Genomic DNA, 16643 nt, shown 5'->3' on the forward strand with positions numbered 1-16643 from the left:
GGAGCATAGGATACTCTTCTGTCTACTAGGGCCTAACAAAGACACTGCTCAGCAACTATTTGTTTTGTTGTAGCAACAGTAATTCAGAATTAACTCCGATTCTTTTTAAGCAGTATACCTTACCCATTAGCTAAAAATCCTGGAAATCATCCAGAATTGTCAAAGCTGGTCACGATAATTGCAGCTTGCACTCAAGGGTTTCTCCTGAATCCCTGTGTTTTCCATCATCGCCCCCCCTGACACACACTCTTCTTTTTCCCCTCCTCCTCTTCATCCTCCTTCTTCTCTTCTTCATCGTCATCTTTCCATCCAGAGAAATATTTCCAAACAAGTATTTGCAAAGTCCTCTACCTCCACACTTTTCTCAAATATATTAATCATCCAGGGATCCTCCCTTCTGCCCAGAAAAATCTGAACTGGCTCAAACCTGCTACTGATTTTTTAATAAGATTAACTGTAAATTCCTCAGCCTGCTAATATCAATAGATTGTTTCTTTCAGAATTGTACTTGAAACAAACAATAAGAACACCATTACTTCGTGCTGTCCTAGATTCTACATGCCTTGAAATGTATTCTAGTTGCCCATCCAAAATCTGAATGTCCCATCGTGTGCACAGAGTTGTGCCCAGAAATACACGCACAGATGCTGCTGGCACGCAGAGACCCAGCCAAGGCAAATGAAAAAACCTCTTGGGCCTAACCTGGCATGTCCTAAAATGTTGTCTGATTTTTCAAACATTTACTACCAATTGAACAAGTACACATAACCCTGCTGAAGAATTTCCAATAGCTCAGTTCAAAACAAACATCTGGAAAATCTGAACTTTTATATACAGTTGGTTTGTGACATATAAAAAAAGTCTCCAAACCCTTCTGTTTAAAAGATTTCTTTGCAATATGTTTCAACACTAAAGCAAAATTGGTTAAATTTCCTCTTCGTTTACAGCCTGCAACATCTCCTATTGAACCAGAGCTACATCCGTATACAGGAGTTCTGTTTAATTGCTATTCTAAAGATATACTGCAGTTAACTCACAAGGTAATCATTAATCACACCTCCATAATTATGAAAACTGCAATAAATTGATTTATTATTTTGCTTCCTGTATTTGAATCATTTGGGTATATTCGAGTCACAACCCTCTCTTCCTAACCATACGGATGAGATTCCTGTTTCTCTTCAAAAGAAAATTCATAAGATCCCATGATTACTTGTCTTCCTAAACCGAATTTCAGAGGAACATCAGCTAACATGGAACACAGTAAAACTCAAAATTCATGTCAGTGGGATTGCATTTATGCCAATAAAGGTCAGATGTAGTACAAGGGATTTACCCAGGTCTCAATACAGATAGGGACTCGCACATTGCTTTTACCATAGGACCTTTCCTAATGAATTAACATTCAAAATGTCATTTATAAAGAAACTAAAACAAATCTAACGTGCATACATAAAAAAGCAAAACCAGTACAGCCCCAGATGGAGACTGTAACTGGTGTCACTGTAATTTCTGATGCATCAGAAAATTTCCTTCAGCTGTTTGAAATCCTTTGCTAACTCTCAGCAAGTAGAACTATTAACATTAGGATGTTCTCAGTGCCTCTTCTAAGCTTTAGCAGGAAAGGCAGGAAACAGGACTTGCAGATATCTCCACCTAGGTTTCTGGTCTGAAGACAACACCAATGAACAGCAACATAATAATCTAGAAAGCAGAAAAGGTAAATAACTTTGCCTACAATCATACCTCTATGTATCCGTCAGAAGACACGTAAGCACTGCAATTACACTTTTTCTTTCACACAGAAAGCTCCAGCCAGGTATGTCTTAAGACATCCAGCAGAATTTAGACATGGATACTGAAGAATTAGGAAATTCTTCCTAGTGCAATTCTCCCCTCTGTGTATGGAGGGCAGAACAGTGACAGATCTTATTATTAGGACTGAAGGAACGACGACAACAACAACAACAAAACTGCAAGAATTGCCAGGATAGGATCTACCAGCCACCGCACTGTTTGTCACTTGTTTGAACTTCCTTACAATTACAGCTCATCTATATTCTTTTCTTTGTCAGAGAGAAATTGCACTACACTATATTGGCTTTGCTCTGAAACATTTTAGCAAACTTCATTGTTTAAAAGCACTGTCTTTTGGATCTAACTTTCTTGCACAGTTTTCTCCGACTAAATACCAGCAAATCACATGTAAAAAAGTATTGATCTAGGATTTATTAAACAAATAGACCAGGCTAAAAAAAACAGGTTAATATAAGTATCACATCTCCTTGTTGAATTACTCCCTACTTCAATTAGATAAACAACACTGCTACTACTGCTTTATACATATTATTATTTTTTTAAAAAAAGCACTAACTAGGGTCTATTACTTCCACACTTACTCTCCTTTATGTTCTTTTTGGCATTCTTTCACCCTTCTGTATTGATATATTTATTCTGTTGAATGCATCAGACCCTCTAAGTAAGTAGTGACTTTATCCAGTATACTGACTATTTAGTCTAGTATGGTATTAATGAAAATAAAATACAGAAAATCTACACCCTTTAAAGACCTATGACTATGGTCTTGATATTATCACAAATTGGAGAATCATTTCTCTTTAAGCAGCAAGACCTGTGGACCAGATCAATGATTTTCAGATGCAGTGAGTCTTGACAAAGCACAGTTGTGAGTAGTCATCTGAAATGGACTTAGATTCACCTCTCTTGAGAGTCAGTGTCAGCATCAACGATGAAGGTTTCATCTACATTCATTAAACTGACAATGATAAAAGGAACTCACAATGATCACACTTGCTCATCTTCTCAGGGGTCAGCCAACTTAAAAAGGTATTGCCTTCAGGCACTCAGTAACAAACGTCCCTATTTTTAAGAATCAAATTGCAGCCAACAAGTAAGGCTAAAATTTACTATATGCATCTATAAGCTGCTATGAATAACAATATAGAGTGCTGCCAAACTGTATGCTAACAGCTCAAATCCTATTTTATGACCACGTGAACAACATTTACTGGCTGTTATATCAGATATTCTAGAATTGTACTGGAATCTAAAGGAGTGCAAACTAAATAATAGAGAAATAGCAGAGATGATGTGATAAAGAGCTTAAGTGGAAATAAAATTAAACAATGTTTTAGAAAGAAGTAATTGCAACTTTTTATTAAGGGTCTAGCATACTGGTGATGAGAGAGGCCATAAAAATCTCTTATGCTTCCTCCTACAAGCATCTAAGAATGATCATTGCTTCTCTGTTTCTATCAACAGTTAAATCTCCAGCACATCCTTTATATGAAACTATCTGCTCTATTTATTCAGCACATCCTTTGTATGAACCTATCTGTACCTTGGCCAGATGCTAGGAAACAGTGAATCAAGATTCAGCCTCAGTACCACCTTCAGCCGTACACTAGTAAATTATATATTGTAATACCCATTTCTTACAACTTTTGTCTAACCCCAGGAGTTGGTGGTTTGATTTCAGATTGCACTACAGTAATTTAAGGAGACCATCTACTGCCTTTGATGAAGAATCTGTTACTTATGGAGATGAAGCCACATGAAAAAATATCACTATGCTCTTCTGGGTGAGAAAATAATTAGTGAAAACTTCAAATCAGGTGTCAGTGAGATTAAGAAACTACTACTACTCCTGCATTTCTTGCACAGCACTAATACAAATATATATGTTGTCAGTGGGCCCAAAGTTTAGCTCTCTCTCACCCTGATCAGCATAGATCATGACTGAATTCATTTTTCCTTGGCCTCACTGTTTTACACCCTATTTACAAATAGGCCAGCTATACGGCCAGTTATAGGCCAGCTACAAGGCCAGCTAAAATAAAGAGAATCCTCCTTCAAAACCCTCTCCCAACTGCCTTTTTTTTTTTTTCATTTTTTTTTCATTTTTTCTTTTTTTTTTTTTTTTTTTTTTTCTTTTTGACATTTGGGAGCAACAATATGAAAGGCTTTTTAACGGTTTCAAAAGACAGCCATTCTTTCCAGCACAACACACGGAACATGAATAAATGTTTGAAACTCCCTGACTCAGTATTTCATCAGCAGCCTTCAGCATTCCTTGTTTCCCTCAGAGTCACTGAGGAGCCCTTATCCCTTCTGTATATCTTTCTCCTCCGGCAGAAAGAGATCAGCTTTCTCTTTCTGTCCTCATTCATTCTTCTTTCCCTTCTTTAGGCTAGTGAGGGACCTGTTTCCTTCATTTTTATGAATCTCCAAGTGTCTTTATCAGGTGATCTGGGGGGACTGGCATAATCAGGTATTCTTTGCAGTACTGCCTACCAATATGTTATTGCTAGGCAGTTTTTGCTAGTTATTGCTAGTCACTGTTTTGCACTGAGCAGAACATTCCTTTTGTCCAGCTGTGCCATGTGTAAGAGGATGACTATGAATAATTCATTCTGCCAGGTATAGAAGTTTCTGCTGTAAGCTCCTCAAGGCTTTATTTCAACATGGAAATAAAAGACAAATTAGGTATCAAAAAATGCTCTATCTGAAATAGAGTTTACAATCTGACAGATGCAAAGGAAAATTCTTACCCAACTCAATTCATAATTCTTTAAACAAAAGTGTCAGTATTTGGGGTAGTTTAAATTTTCATCCCAACCTTTTCTTCTTTTCTGGAAAACCAGGGCAGGGACAACTGTTAAAGCACACTTGTTAGAAAGACAGGAACAACTGCTGACCCACCGGAAGGCCTGGCATCACTTTGTGATGCCAAGTGTTATCTCTGTGATCACAAGTGTTAACACTTGGCCTACTCATGTTTTCTGACTGAAGAGACAACAATTTATGTAAACCAAAATCATAAATAAAAAGCTATCAGTACTTTATCTCAAGGTGTAATTTTAATTCCTAGGTAAATGTTTGGGTGGAAAATTACTGCTGTGTGGGAAGAAAGTGAATGACAAATCTATGCATATGAAATATATCTTTCATACTAGTAACTACAAGTCCACCACAAGTACACATCCATCTAAAGTTGCCAGATTGGCAAGTATGCGTTGCAATTCCCATAAGACTCTGAGTCCATAGGATTTCAGACCATTTCACCATATTCCGGTGAAACAAACTGAATCAGAACCCATTACCCCTGTGTAAAACTCTGAAGTTTTCAAAATAGCTTGCTTATTTTGAAAGCCCACCCATTATACATGAAGTTAAACATGGCTCAACAAGAAAGGAAAAAAATGCGTGGATGCTTTTCACCCCAAAATTTGGGCTAGTTCCCAGTGTATGAGAAAGAAGTCATCTAACACTGTATTATTGTGGCAGGCTCCCCTGATGGAGATGCAGGGAACACCTAGTCACAGTCTTTCCTCACTTGCTGTGCTGCCTGTGCCATCACCATGTGCATGAAGCAAAGGAGGGATCCTTGTTGCGTATAGTAGGAGGTAAATTGTTCAGATCATTCAGTTACAGCAATAGCAGGCAGCAAAGCAGCTTCAACTTAGAGGAGAATTAAGACATAAGTATAAACCTTATCCTATGATTTATATCTGCATAAATTTATGTTTTGCTTTAAGCTATGTAAAGAAGAGTTCATAAACACAACAGAGTCTATACAAATTGTTCTATGAAAATTTCTGTGTGCTTTCTTATCATGCAAAGACTACTTTTACGTGTGCACACAAAGTATGCACACATCATATGCAAGGGGCTTTAAAATATGAATAAAGAACATTCTGTGAAACAGCTTATTCAGGCTATTTATATGATTATAATTTCTCTGAACATGCCTTTGTGTGTGTGTGTGTGTGTGTGTGTGTGTGTGTAAGCAGATGTGCAAGTATAGGTTGATATTAGAAATCCAGCAGTCCAGTTTCCCCCTATGGTACACTGGTGTCCTCAGTTATACAAGCACAACCATGTTCTTGACCATAAAACACAAACGGAAGCACTAATTAAGATGTGGGTTATAAGGTTAAGCCAACTTTGACATACAAAATACCTGAAAAATCATTTCACAGCATTATCACTTTGGACTTGCAAACATATTATGCACACGTCTGGCAAAACACCCCAAGCATCTGCTAAAACAGGGTCTGGTATATATGGGAATGGTTGATTAGCCTTTTCACCTGACTAAATTTTTAATCCTAATACTTTTGGAGGTTTAAGGGATTAAAAGAACAATTTGTTATTGTTATTTCTGTTTTGCTCTTTAACAGAACTTACTACCAGCATTAGAATAAACTCAAGCAACATGAGATGCAAGGCACACTTCTGTCAATAAAGTCATTTTCATCAACAGGCTATGCTGCTGTAACAGTACGGGATTCAAAAAGCAGCAGAAGTTTGTGTTGGAAAACAGACTGTACATGTCCAATATTGATAATGAATTTTAAACTAGATCTAATTGAGAATGCATTACATATTCAGAAAACTTAAAAAAAATAAAATAATACTATATTTAAAACGTCAAAACAGACCAAAGATCTTGATTTTTCCAGTTTATTTCTGTGAACAAAATTAGAGCCAAAATAATATTTTCCTTCCTATCCATATCCATGATGCATGCCATATCTTCTCGTAAGCTATCATTTTTCAATGAAGGAAAAATGGGAACTATTGAGCACTTCTTCTTGGACAGACAGGCTCCTCTTTAAGAGAAAAAATTAGTAGTAAAAATACATTATAAATTGTCATTCAAGCTCATTATAATTAAAACCTCAGCTAACTACTTGAATATTTTGATACTAGAATTTTGCTGCTTAAAGAGATAAGCTTACTTCCAGCTGTGATTGTGTATGAAAATAGCTCCTATATCAAGCAAAGCAAAGAGATTGAAATTAAAAATATTCTACAGTTATGGTAATGTATGGTAATCTTAAGAATATAGTTTGCTTTTAAGTGAAAATATCACAAAATCTCATTTCCCCATGTGACTCAACTTTGTTTTATTATTATTTTTAAACCTATAATGTGAGCATTTTTAAATTAAGGTGTATATAAGATAAAAAAAAAAAAAATCCAAAAATCATGTACCTTCCTTCTCTCATTTCCTATGTCATAGACCCATCTCACTTGGTATACATCATCTCCAGTGAACCAGAGCTGCTTTTTAAATGACAGAAAATGCACTATATCGAAAGAAAATGAATTTCAAAACATTTCATAATTTGAAATAAAGTTTACATAAGTTTATTTTTTTGTTGTTTGTTCGTTTTTTTTTTTTTTTTTTTTTTCCTTATATCTTATGTGGCTTCCAAAAATGAGACATGATTACAGAAAGCAGAAGTGGAAATTGCTTTTGCCGTTTTCTGCTTCACAACTTTAATTTTTCAAAATTCCTCATGAACAGTTCATGTTGTCCCCTGGAAAATATTCTGATGCCTGTCTAGTTTACTTCCTCCTATTTTCTCTCCTCTCTAGCAGCTTATCATCTAGCACTGTTAAAATTTAGCAACCTATCTACATGTTTTTACACAGTGCACAAAGCAGTCTGTCTCAAAGACAGACTTTCTTGGTCTAGAGCTGCCTCAGAGACAGAACTACTGAGATTCCAACAAGGGTTGTTCTCTCTGTAGAATGTAGCACCTTCTGCAGCTGCATATTCTAGTACCTTTTTACTGTTATTTCTCAGTAGAAAAGAAAGGTGAAAGGTACACGCTGGGAGTTTTGCCTTTGCAGATCTCACTGTTGACCAAACTTTTCATTCTACCTCTCCAGCTTCCCTGTTATAGGTACAGTTTTTCTGCACCACTTTGTACTTAGGCAAACAGAAGTCATAAGGTTCTGAAGTTCCAAAATTGAGGAACAGACCTGTTCGCACTCAAACTTCAAGAAGATATCAAAGACTCTGAAAACTTGCCAGTGGCAGTTTTTTTGATTTAGTGTTTAAAATCACCTGTCTATAGCAAAATAAGTACAATGCTCAGAGCATTGCGCTAATAATTATCTTTGAAAACCAACTTGCCTTACACTCTTAAAATGCTTTCCAGCACTGAAGAAACAGAAAGGCAGGTGCAGAGTAAAAGTTTTCAATAAATACATCTGAATGAAAATTAGCTTTTACGTAGTACAATACGCCTGTCAATTTAGTTTCTGCTTCTCAGATACTCTGATACCTTACCTGTCAGATCAGGACAGAGAGTTTTCTCAAGGCTATATGTGGCCAAGATCTCAGTCTGGCCCCTTATTTTGGCTTGCATCTGTCTAAAGACAAAGTAACAAGCACTGATGCTGATATATTTTCTGTGGCACCTAGACCTTATATAGAAGGTCTGTGGGAAGAAAACATGAAACAAAAAGTTCCTTTGTAATGTAAAGCTGTAATTCGCATAAACGATTTTCAGGTGACTTACAGCACTATACTAAAAAAAATAATAATAATAAAAATAAATTAAAAAAATGGAGTCCAGGTATGGTTTGTGCATTTCTAATTTGAGAGGAGGATGCACTATAAATGATAGGCTCAGCACTCTTGCTCTGATAAATCTCCATCAGGAAAGAAGGTGATGTTCTTCAATTAGTCAAATGAAATAGAATTAATGACAACGTGGGTATCCTATCACCCATTTGTTCTTTTACCTCATTCTAATATGAAAAAATTTCACAAGCATTACAAGTTCCAACTGGAGTCCTTAGCTGTGTCCCAGCATCATAAATGCAAACTTCAACACTTTTAAATTAAAAGTATACCAGGATTTTTTTTTTTCCCTGTAGTTTTAATTTATTGTTTGTAAAGCTAAAACTGCAAAGCATTAATACTAATAGCTGCTTTAACACTCTGCTTACAAAGAGAAAATCAGATAAAAAAAAAAAAAAAAAAGATTTATACAAAAATTCAAAAGCTGCATCTGTTTAACAGAAATACTTTGCACTCATAACACTTGTTAAAATCAGTGGGAACTTTGGATATTCATCCCATCTGAACCTATGGCCCTGAAAGCCCTGGAAGAGGATATACTCATTATTTATAGCACATACTGCTGTCAGCAAGGACACAAAACCTTATAGCATTTTTTAGCATATCTACTCTAGTATGTAGCAAGGTTAGAGTATGTATCAAATTCTGTTATTTATGTTCCCCAAATTAATGAAGGAAGAATTAATGTTGTAAGGAAAAAAATTAAAAAATTAAAAAAAAAAAAAAAGAAAAAAGAAAAGAAAAAGAAAAAAAATTAGAAAAGGAGAGGTGAGTGGAAAGTAGGAAAGCACCTGGATTTCTGCTTTGTTAGATGTTTGCTGTGGAAACAATCTGTTCAATTTTAACGAGAGTTGACATCATCAAGAACATTCCCTGCCATCGTTTCACAACTAGCTGTTTTTCCCGATTTTTATTATTATATTTTTAAGTACTGAGATAAATTTTTTATTTGAAGAGGAATTAAAAATAAAAATTTCTAAGAAATTATAAAGTAAGTAGAAAAATCCAGGGAATGACAAATAATGGAATGGGAAGGCCAACAAGCTGTAATTGTGTTATATAGATACCTTATCATCTCTACTTTTTAATTTATTTTTTATTTATTTCTGATTGGCAAGTTTCAGTTCTACTGTATGCCAGCCAAAAATTCAAGGTGGTATAAAACATTTTAAAAACATTACTTTTTAACAATGTCGAGAAACAGAATGGTACCTTTTTTAACAGCCATATGTCATAAAGGCTATTTTTATTTAGGAAAATCTATTTTAATTTAAACATCATAAGCCCATGAGCTATAACAAACATAATTATATTTTTTTTTAACCATATGCTCTGAATTATTGTAAAGAAAACTGCTACTTCTCCTCCCCCTCCTTTAGAAGCCTGAATACACACGTGTGTTTATGTGTGTGTCTGTTTACGGTGAAGGAAGGAAACCACTAAAATCCATTAGTTAACATAATGGCAAAATCCCAAAAAAAGAGGTCTTCCCTTGGGGTTGCTTTTTATCCCATATCTTTCACTAGTCCATTTTCCATATAATGCCCTTCTTGAACAAGCTCTCCCCAGCAAGCTGCTAGTGATGACGGCCATCAACCCAGATGATGTGGAAAGTTGCTATAATTCCTTTCATCTGCTGTTTTCCTGAATTCATGCACTGTATGGTTTGAAGGCAAGTTCCTCTCACCAGGTGCAAAGAAATGGAAACATGCATGTGTGCATTTGTTAGCACTGACCTGCATGATACTGTAAGGAGAACTACAGCCTCCTTTCCCCTAAATTTTTGAGCAGCTTCACTAGAAATGAGTTTTGAAGAATAACTTCTGCAGCTTTTCCTGTGCAGAACATCAATGAAACAAATGTATGCATGGGGTTGTCTTAGATCTTTGCTATTATTTATTTAAGTCTAGGACTATCAATTGATTAAAATGATTAAAATTGATTAATTGATTTAAAAATTTCCAATTTTTGCTTTTAATATGACATTTGGAATTTTGGAGGCTGATTTAATGGCTACTTCAGGTGCTTATAACCATGACTGTGCACATCTGATACCTTACAAGATTTTAGTGTAACATTGCAGACAGCATTGTTCAGATTGGACTGCCCTGTGAGCTGCATTTGGCTACAAAGGAACACACAGAATGGAGAAATATTTTCAATAACTTAAGGCTTTTCCATAATTACTAAACATGGAGCAAACAAGTTATAAGCTGACCAATATTTTACTTAAAGAAAACAGAAAGCCACTCTGTACTTGAGATGGAATTTCCTCATTTAAAGAGGTTTTATAAATAAATTAGCCTGGCTCTTGAAATTGTAAAGACCATATATGTAGCTAAACTGATCATGCAATTTACAGAATTCTGAGAGGAAACAGTGTAATTTACCTTAAACTGAACAAAATGTTCAATAAACCAGAAACAAGAAGCAGTATAATTGATCATCTGCTGTTTTATAAAATTCAACTAAAATCATATGTATTTTTATATTCACTGTTAGGACATAACCCAAACCAAAAGTGTTAGCACAATCACCTCTTCCCTACAAAAAACAGCTTTCTACTCCTGATTAATTTTGCTTCACAGCAATACAGAAAAGATGAGAAACAAAGCAGACTTCATAGGTAAGGACTTATTTCTCTCTTGTTAAAGCTACCTTGAACTCTTATTTATAGTAGAAAGTGTTTAGGTAGAATTATATTTAAAGTCACAAACTCTTATTCACTCTATCACCAATGGAATCTGTGCCTTGGAACAATTTGTGCAATTCTGTTTTCTACAAAATGCAGATATGTTCATGGCTCACCAGTGACTGTGAGCTAGAACCATGTGTCAGCTCAAAGATGTCTTCCCCAGTCCAGCTCCTGGTGCAGTCATCGGCAGCAGGGGACAGGCCCGTGGTGTGCCACAGTGCTGGGACATACCAGCTGCATGGCCGAGAGACCAGAAGAACTCCAACTTGCCAGCAGCAGCAGAGGCTCACAGCCCTTCCTCAAACAGGCATCACACTTGCTATGAGCAGACCACTATCTTCTGATCCACCAGATCTGGTCTCCTGTACAACTCCTGTCTGGTAAAAATACTGTAACCTTAAAGGAAAGTTGTAAAGTTCAGCCAGTACTACACAAATTCTTGTGACTCATCAGTTTGTCTCCTGGTCATATGCTTTTACTCACTATTTTCCATAAAGCAGTGTGCCTGTCAAAATATACTGTGCTTCTATTTTCTAAAAACCATCTTGGTCTCCAACTCTTTGTAGGTACTGAGCATTTGCAGATGCTATTTGCAGGATTCATCCACTTACATATTCACGGCATTTAAAAGACCAACAAAATTGTAACACGGGTAAAAAAACCAGCACTGTTAGGATCATTTATCCGGGATTTTACCTCATGATATTTAAATACAGCCAATGGCACATTCAAACAGATGTCATCCATTAAAGTCTTGATTTTGCTGTTTTTTGTATTGACAATTTCCACTGAAATACATACTGAGATCCACACCAATCAAAATATTTAACACTAACAAAATCAAACCCTAACCACATTCATAAGTATAGCGGTCCAAGCTGTAAATCCTTCCAACTGCAGCAACTTTGGGATCTGCCCATAAAGGACCCTGTTCAGAGGGACATCTATTTTGGGGTAAGCAAAAGTCCAAAGGGCAAATTGCTGTTGTTACTATTACTCTCTGCAGCACACAGAAACGGAAATCATATTAGCAAAGATAACATCCTAATCTCTCTCCCTCTCCCCCTAGCTTGGTATTGCTTACGTGAAACTCAGAATTATTATTAAACACAAACTAAACCTGCTCCTCTAAACAAACATTTTTGAACTTCAGTCAGCCCCCCTCAAACAAATAAGCTGTTTTGAAAATGATTTCCAGGGCGATGCCTGTTGCCATAGAGATGACATTAAGTGAAAAGGACAAAAAATATAGAGGGTGATAAACTGCATGGTTGGATGACACACTTGACTTCCAAGTCTGTGTTCAAATGAGGCATACATGCCAAGATTTTTTATGAAAGACAAAATTAAAATGTATCACTATCAAGCTGTAACTGACAAGGTATTGTGTGGTGGCTGTTAACATAATGCTCCATATATTTATTGTTTGTCATTTTTCTGGCCCTGATAAAGGTCTTTTAGAGCTGTAAATCATACCATTAAATCTGCCACTAGAAACAGAGGCTGTTTGGAGAATGAAAAGAAAAGAAAACATGGAACTGAATCACTACTTACAGATTTCTGCTTCTTGACAGACTTTAACTATCACATCAGAGATGACATTTATTCTTTGAATTTGGCACACTTTCAGAAGCCAGGTTGTTGGCGGGTGACCTAACTTGAAGAAAAAATCTCTTGGAGACTTGGCTGTTTACCACAGCAATTCATTGTACAGATACAGTATTCATGGAAGTCCTAGGGCTTAGGAGCATATGAAGCTATTCACAAGTTTAAAAATATTGATTCATTTGCACCACACATGCCTGTTTACAAAATTAGACTTCTCTCCACATTTTGTTAATGAAGATACTTGTATATCACTATGATCTTGATTGGTAATAGATGTAATAAAATGCAGTAAAGCATCTGATTAGGTTCCTGCATTAATACTTCTATGAACACCTGCAAAACACTGGCTTAGGGGCACCCAAACTGACAGCTGACAATCTCAGATGATACAAAACAGAGAGATTTGGTGGGAGAAATGTGATGCATAACACGCAGAGAGGCAAGACAGAATGTGTTTGAAGCACGGTAAAAGGAAAATACATTATTCATTCTGGCAATATGGAAACCACGGTATTAACCCAAATCCCAACACAGATCACAGTCCAGATCACCTAGGTACAATGTGCTGCCTCAATGCTCAACTGTGGCAAAGGATAGGATTAAACAAAAACATCTAAAACAAGCACAAAGTGATCTTTCCTCTTCAGTAGAGAAATAAAAAGACTATACAGACTTTTTGTGGGGGAAAACCAAACCAAACCAAAAATACTTCTCCCTCCCCCCGCCCTCCCCCTGAAATGCAGGACATGGTAAGCTTAATGAGTTGAAATAAAAGGTAGAAAGTGTTTTAATAACTACAGGAGCAGGTCCTTTTTTTTTTTTTTTTTTTTTTTTTTTTTTTTGATTTAACAGGATCCAGAGCTTCTGTTTGCTACTTGGAACCTGTCAGCATAACTTTTTTAGACATGCTTTGGAGCCTGGGACTAAGAAAAGAGAGTATCTATAGTGTTAAACCATTAAATGGCAATGTAACTAACTGAAATATTACTGGATTTCACAGAATCATGTTTGACAAAAGGCACATTTGAAGAAAGGCAGATCTGGAGAGTAGCCAGAGCCTATTCAAGTCCCTGGAATAAGCAATAGCATTGAAAAGACAGCTATGTCTAGAACCACCTAGCTACAGGAGACAATTTTGCAGACAGGAGACAGTTAAGAGCCCTCTTACACATTAGCAAAATGTTGCACATCTTGTGCCCATCCAAAACTGCACCTTTTAAAAACATGCAACTTTTTAAAATTCTTGTTAAGAATTAGCACTTGTTTTCACCCTTCAATGTTAATGCCATTAACATTTCACTACACATTTCATGTCATTTAAAAGAAACGTGTGAGATATAAACACGATGCATAGAGAAAGACCACAGAGAAGCACAAATCAAAGCTGAAGTGTGGCATCTGCATATAATACTCATGTCCTATTAACTAGAAACAAAATATACAATCAATTGCTGTAATTCTCATTGTAGCCCATTCTGAAAGAGCCACAGAAAGTTACTAGTAACATCCCAGTTTTACTCTTGCTGAAAAAAAGAATGGTAGTTAATGCAATGTCAGGTATGCATAATTTAACTAAGATGACGCCTTTGACGTTGTACTTATTGCCAAAATGCTGCACAGGCAATAACATGAACTGCTGCAGGCATAGTAGGATAGACAGCTGTGTGCTTAGTAATCGGAAACTTTTTGAACATCTGAACATAACCAGGTACCCTTTATAGCCTACTCTTATTAATGAAACTTTATAAATCTTTTATTGGATTTGTCAGTTAAAATTAAACAAATAAACAGCTTATTGCAGCATGAAACTGCCTGATTTTATCCCCCTTGTGAATCACTGACCTTTAACGATTAAGCAGAAAGGTAAGGAGGTGTAGGTTACAGAACTTAGAGTATCTCAGGTTCATTTGTTTGCACATGAAATTGGATGTTCATATTTCGTTCAAAATTCTCTTTAGAGAAAACAATTTTCTTTGTAGCATAATATTCAATAGTATTCAATGAATTGGTGAAATGTGATCGCTCTATCACCTGCATGTACTTTACTTTCCCAGGCTATTAGAAAGGATCTTTTTTATGTTTGTCCTTAAAATTCTTCTAGAATATAATCCTGAAGTCAGCTTAAGCGTAATTAATACTAAGTTTTTATTTTTAACACAAGCAAGAAGGGAAAAACACTGCTACAAATCCACTTCTCCTGGTGTCTTACATATATCAAGTATTTTGCCCAGAATAATTTTGACAGGCAAAATGTGATAGTTTATTTCAAAATTAACAAACAACTGAGAAGTGCACATAGCAAAATATAGAGGGAAATACATTACTAAAAATATAACTCAATTATCTGAATATATCTAGATTTTATGGAAGACTACAGAATTTAGCAATAAATGAACTCAAAGAAAGGCTTAGTGCACCGTATCTCAGCAGTGATACATAAGGACCATGAAGATTCTGCTATCTCACTTATCTAGCCACTTACTCTAAACACTATTATAATGCTTATGCTATAAAACAGCAGGGACTTCATGGTACTTTATCACTAGAACTGAAGAAAGAGACTGAACTAGTCAAAGGTAAAATCTCTCTTATAAACTCAAAGCCTAGAGAGAAGAAATGTTCACTTTCCGGAGCTTCCCTTGCTCACTCATTAGTGGTGACATTGATACCGCTGTTACCCTGCTACACTTATACTTTTTAAATGTGATAAAGCTGAAGGACACACTGGAAGATTTCAGCATATGTGATGCCCATTTGCTTCAAAAAGTTGACAATTCAGTAATCAAGGTAAAGGAAAGAACTGAAAACAATCACTGGAATTAAACAATCCTAACTCAGATGTATCATCTACCTGACACTAAAAAAAGATCTTCCTACCATGTATCCATAGAAAGAACCTATGACTTTATTCACTGATTTAACTTAAGACAAATGTTAGCATGGGTGAAGTTCAGTTCTACTCAAAAAATCTAGGAAAAACATATACGTACATACATCCTGAGCTCCACTTAAACTCTCATTTTGAGAAAAATTACTGCAAATGAATTATTTTTAGCCAATCTTTTAAACTACATATAAAGTTAATAACAGTTAATATTGTAAATAAGCTTCCTTTGCTGTAGATCTGAAAGGGGCCAGTAATTCTCAAATAGCTTCTGAAATCTCACCTCTTTTGTAGTCTAATTGGTTACATCAGTAAATTTCTTGGTGAGTGCTTTAAAAGGATGCAGAACAGGAATAGAAATACAGCTTTATGGGAAGTGAGGTGTGAGGCCATTAAATGCATTCACTGCATTAGAATGTTTTTAATCCTACTGACCAATTAAGTAAAATGCATCTTGGAGCAAATAAACATAACAGTCCTGTTGCTGACTGTAATAATAGATATGGCTGATGTGATAAAATGTGAACATTAGTTGTTAATTAACACAATGAAAATATTTCTTCTTTGACAAATTGTTGAATACTTTTCCAAATCACATTAGAAGAAAGAAAAATAATGACCTATCAAACTAGAACCATCTGAAAAATAAGTTTTGAATCCCAATCAGAGTAGCAGATTTCTTTCATGAAGACTATATTAAATTTGCTGCCTCTTTCAGAACAAAAGAATACTATACTTTGAATACTATGAATACTTTGAATACTCTTATTTTCTACTAACACTATTACTTAGGCTAATTTAGACTCATCATTTAAATCTCAGAAATTCCAGAGCTTGGATGCCATGAACTGGATCGATCAAAATCACTGTAAGCAGGTTTAGCTCAGTTGAACTACCTACCTTATTTATGTCAACTTTAAAGAGCAATTCTAGCCCCTAATTAAACTTCCTACAGTATTTCTAAGTTCCTAATTTAACTATGTGAATTAATTAGATCCCAACTCTAATCCCAAATTCCTTCAATACCACTTCCTCTCCCTCTGCTTCAGTTG

The 16643-nt window shown here is 35.6% G+C and overlaps 1 long non-coding RNA gene across 1 annotated transcript in view; it reads right to left on the bottom strand.

Moving 5' to 3' along the window:
* Positions 1-16643, bottom strand: part of LOC309882689 — a 175435-nt gene that overhangs the window by 113589 nt on the left and 45203 nt on the right. The window lies entirely within an intron of this gene.

The sequence above is a fragment of the Aythya marila genome (assembly GCF_965140915.1).
Source record: "Aythya marila genome assembly, chromosome: 12".
NCBI lineage: Eukaryota > Metazoa > Chordata > Aves > Anseriformes > Anatidae > Aythya > Aythya marila.